Source organism: Myxocyprinus asiaticus, chromosome 49 (assembly GCF_019703515.2).
Source record: "Myxocyprinus asiaticus isolate MX2 ecotype Aquarium Trade chromosome 49, UBuf_Myxa_2, whole genome shotgun sequence".
NCBI lineage: Eukaryota > Metazoa > Chordata > Actinopteri > Cypriniformes > Catostomidae > Myxocyprinus > Myxocyprinus asiaticus.
In genome coordinates, this window is record NC_059392.1 from 7,706,481 (window position 1) to 7,712,174 (window position 5,694).

Here is a 5,694-nt window from a genome sequence, read left to right on the forward strand (position 1 = left end):
CTGTGCAGTCAAATGGTCTCATCATGTAACATAAACCAGATTACTACTGCAAACCTTATGCTGTCTAATGCCTACATAGGCATCTGCCTTATAAGGAGCTGTGCACACCAAAGCATTTTTATTTTTTTTTTTTTTTTTTTTTTGCATCTGTCAGTGCCACTTGTCAGTTGTTTTCTATATAAAAATTAGCCAGACAGATATCTTTGACCATTGTGCCTCATCTTGATTGTTTTCTATTTTTTTTTTTTTCAGCGGCTTGCACAGCAGTGCCACGTTTTTTTTAAATTCTGAGTCAGGTTAAAAAAAGTCAACTTTTTAAATGTGTCTTAAGCATGTGTTCCGTTCTATCCACCTTTTTCCTGAACGCGGAAGCGCTCCATGCATCCCAACTGAAGCCTGTTTTAGTTTTCTGGTCTCCAAAGTTTTCACTCACATTGGCGTATGTTGTTTAGCATATTAAATTGGTAAAAACTGCCAAATAAATAAAACATGACTCCATAGTGCAAATTCTTTACAGAGTCAGAATTACTGTCCTTTACCACTGCCTCACCTGAGGGTAGATGACATGAAGTGATGGCCCGAGGTTAGCAGGCTTGGGGAGTAACGGAATACTTGTAACGGCATTACGTAATCAGGATACAAAAATGTGTAACTGTAATCCGTTACAGTTACATAAAAATTCAACATATTCAGATTACAGTTACATTTGGTAAAAATTGGGATTACTAGCATTAAAATTTTCAATATATAAAAATAAACAAAAGATTCTCCTTACATAAAACGATAAAGACAGCTGCTTGCTTTATAGTGATACAGATATGATCAGATGCGCGCTGGAGATCTCTTCTGGTTCTCTCTCATGAATCTGGCGCCACTCACTGTCGCATGTGTAAAAAACACTTGTCTCACATCAGCACTGTGCTCTCGAGGCAAACGTGGTCAAACCATTAAAAGTGCCGTTTTTTCTTTATTAAAAAAATCCAGATTGTACACATGAGTACCAAATGAACTGAACATATTATTAAATTCTTAAAGGAAAAGTGCAATGAATAATTTATCTGATTTTGATACTTATAAATTTATTGTTAAGAGCAGTTCAAAAGTATGGATGAGGGAGAAATACTGGCAATTGTAACATTCCTACTTTCTATTTTTTAAATAAGTAAATCAAGACACACTAAAAAGGTTTTCTGTTTTGATCTATTCTTTAAAACAAGATGACAGGCACTGGAGGCATTAATAATAATGATGATGATGATGAAGATAGCATGTGATCTACCTATTGCAGTCGGAAGTTAATGAATGGTCAGTGCCAATTAGTCTACATGCTAAATGCAATACATGGCAGAATTCAACTTTGTAGTATTTTTGAATCTGAGGTATACAGTGCATCCGGAATGTATTCATAGCACTTCACTTTTTCCACATTTTGTTGTTACAGCCTTATTCCAAAATGGATTAAATTCATTATTTTCCTCAAAATTCTACAAACAATACCCCATAATGACAACATGAAAGAAGTTTGTTTGAAATCTTTGCAAATTTATTAAAAATAAAAAACGAAAAAAAAAAAAAAAACATCACATGTACATAAGTATTCACAGCCTTTGCCATGACACTCAAAATTGAGCTCAGGTGCATCCTGTTTCCACTGATCATCCTTGAGATGTTTCTACAACTTGATTGGAGTCTACCTGTGGTAAAATCAGTTGATTGGACATGATTTGGAAAGGCACACACCTGTCTATATAAGGTCCCACAGATAACAGTGCATGTCAGAGCACAAACCAAGGCATGAATTCCAAGGAATTGTCTGTAGATCTCCGAGACAGGATTGTATCGAGGCACAGATCTGGGGAAGGGTACAGAAAAATGTCTGCAGCATTGAAGGTCCCAATGAGCACAGTGGCCTCCATCATCCGTAAATGGAAGAAGTTTGGAACCACCAGGACTCTTCCTAGAGCTGGCCGACCGGCCAAACTGAGCGATCGGGGGAGAAGGACCTTAGTCAGGGAGGTGACCAAGAACCCGATGGTCACTCTGACAGAGCTCCAGCATTTCTCTGTGGAGAGAGGAGAACCCTCCAGAAGAACAACCATCTCTGCAGCACGTCACCAATCAGGCCTGAATGGTAGAGTGGCCAGACGGAAGCCACTCCTCAGTAAAAGGCACATGACAGCCCGCCTGGTGTTTGCCAAAAGGCACCTGAAGGACTCTCAGACCATGAGAAACAAAATTCTCTGGTCTCTTTGGCCTGAATGGCAAGCATCATGTCTGGAGGAAACCAGGCACCACTCATCACCTGGCCAATACCATCCCTACAGTGAAGCATGGTGGTGGCAGCATCATGCTGTGGGGATGTTTTTCAGTGGCAGGAACTGGGAGACTAGTCAGGATTGAGGGAAAGATGAATGCAGCAATGTACAGAGACATCCTTGATGAAAACCTGCTCCAGAGCGCTCTGGACCTCAGACTGGGGCGAAGGTTCATCTCCCAACAGGACAATGACCCTAAGCACACAGCCAAGATAACAAAGGAGTGGCTCCGGGACAACTCTGTGAATGTCCTTGAGGGGCCCAGCCAGAGCCCAGACTTGAACCCAATTGAACATCTCTGGAGAGATCTGAAAATGGCTGTGCACCGACGCTTCTCATCCAACCTAATGGAGCTTGAAAGGTCCTGCAAAGAAGAATGGGAGAAACTGCCCAAAAATAGGTGTGCCAAGCTTGTAGCATCATACTCAAAAAGACTTGAGGCTGTAATTGGTGCCAAAGGTGCTTCAACAAAGTATTGAGCAAAGGCTGTGAATACTTATGTACATGTGATTTTTATTTTTATTATTATTATTTTTTTTTAGATTTCAAACACTTCTTTCACGTTGTCATTATGGGGTATTGTTTGTAGAATTTTGAGGAAAATAATGAATTTAATCCACATAACAAAATGTGGAAAAAGTGAAGCGCTATGAATACTTTCCGGATGCACTGTATCCTCAGATTTTTTTAATGTTAACCAAGACATACTGTAATTCAGTGCATCTGTTCTAACTGTATTTGCTTGATGAGAAAATAAACTATTTTCTGTAACAGATAGAGGACTCACCTGATTTGGTTAATAATGCTAAGTTGTGGGGACCTGGGTAGCTCAGTGGTAAAGACACTAGCTACCACCCCTGGAGTTCACTAGATCAAATCCCAGGGCATGCTGAGTGACTCTAGTCAGGTCTCCTAAGCAACCAAATTGGCCTGGTTGTTAGGGAGGGTAGAGTCACATGGGGTAACCTCCTAAAAGATGCTTTTTTAAACTAAAACGTATTAGTGTAGATGTGACCTTAAGGAGACTTTGCCTTTTTTTTTTTTTTTTTTTTAAGTGAAGTATTGATTTAAAGAGGCCCTATTATGCTTTTTTGGGATTTTACCTTTCCTTTAATGTGTAATATAGCTGTTTGTGCTTGTAAAAGGTCTGCAAAATTTACAAAGCACAAAGTCCACGCCAAAGGGAGTTACTCTCTCCCACATAAAACACTGCTCCTGAACTGCCTGAAACACCTGGTTTGCAGTCCAACCATTACTTCCGTGACTTAGCTATGTCACTATGTAATACATTTACATAATGCCCGCCTAAGGGCTACTTCAGTTATGGTAAGGGGCATTACATTTCCGACACATGCTCTAAGCGGTTGACCAATCACAACAGACTGGGCCAGCTGACCAATCAGAGCAGACTGGGCTTTTTGGAAAGGGAGCCTTTAAAGAGACAGGAGCTAAAACAGAGTGTTTAAAACAGAGGGTGAAAAGAGGTGCTGCAACAATGTACAGCATGAGAAAAATAATGTGTTTTTTTGAACATTAAAGCATGTAAACCTATTCTAGTAGACCCCCAAAATAAAATTATGAACCTGTAAATTAGCATAATATGGGCTCTTTAATTGCTGCTGTTTTTCACAATATTTAGATTCATATATATATATAAAATACTCTAGATAAAAATATGCATTGTAAAAATTATGATCACTTTGTGTATGTGTGTGTGTGTGTGTGTGTGTCTGTGTGAGATAGATTTGATCCTTTCTAGCTGTGTTTATGGGCACACAGATCAAGCAGTGAGCAGACGGCAGAAAATGAGTTTGCAGATCCTCTCTGGTTTGTTTGATCTGGTCGACTGGATGTCCACAGGTGGACGGACATTAAAATTTATGGGGCCGAAAGTAAACTTGCACCCAATTTTGAATCAACAAAAACTCTGAATGAGGGCCATAAAAGGCAATACTGTAACTCAAGAAAGTTATTTAACTTTCATTGTTCCATGGGTCTGTTGAATGCTCGATTCTGATTGGTTGACGGACGTTCTAAGGTGTGTAATTATTTTACAAAAAACACACAGCTATGAAGTAGTTCCAGGTCTTGACTGCATAACGGTTCCATATCACTTCGGCAAATTATTTCAGTTATTTCAAAGAGCCCTACAGGCTACCACAGCAAAATAATAATAAAGACATTGATTAAGTACATTGGATAAGAATGACAAACAATATCTATAATATCCTAAATTTATTTCAATTCCAATATTTTTACAGGAAAACAATACAAAAATTATTATCAAGAATACGCTTTTTGCCCTAATATCAAAGGTCTTTCGAGAAAAAAAGAAATTATGATCCAACATGAATTTTCTTGATAAAAAAATATGATCGTGTCTGGTAACGTGCATGGAAAAAGGCTAGAATAGCATTTTAGCTTAGCGTAAAGCTGACAATTTACACAAGGTTTATTTCTATTTTTTCTGCTCCAAACTGACTTCAAACTTACTTCAGACTTACTTCTCTGTCTGCTCGTATGAATGTAACACATCATAAGAAAGTGTTTCACCGCTGTTCAAATGCACTTTGGATCGCATCATTTATATGTATAAATGTTTTCCATCTGAAAGGACTAAATATTAAATGAAACAAATGACAATAAAATGCAAAGTAATCTCTTCAGTAATCAAAATACTTTTTGAATGTAACAGTATTCTAAATACCAATGATTTAAATTGTAACTGTAGTGGAATACAGTTACTTATATTTTGTATTTTAAATACATATTCCCATTACATGTATTTCGTTACTCCCCAACCCTGCTGATAGCTCAGTCGTACGCTGCTTCTAATTCTTTGTTTGCCGAGTAGAGTAACATAAGAAGAAAGCTTTTCTGGCATATTTTTTTATATCTCAACAAAGCAAAAATGGCAATTACGGACTTTGGTGCCATTCTCACATTCTCAGCCTTTCTCCACTTCATCAGACGACTGACACTCCTCGCATGTGCAGAAGTTTGGTTCGGAATACATGTAATGCACATGTAAACGAATATTTGTATTGGATTGCAAAGTTTAAGGGGCATATAAACAGTACAATCAGAATCTGCAATCGGATTGAATTTATTCAGACTGACGAAAATTAGTGCATGTAAAAATAGCTAATGTATTTCGCCCTAATCATCCTCACATAACTATAGTGGAAAGCACTGCGCTAACCCTTCCCCTCTCTATTGCTCTCACACAAACTCTCTCGGGAGCAAAGTCAGCGCACCCCTGTGACTCACTGGTATTGTAAACAGTTGCTTAGCAATAGAAAAGCTATATACAAGAATGGTGACACTGCTGCTGAGACTAAAACTTACACTTTGGCAATCTGAAGCGATGTTATTCCTG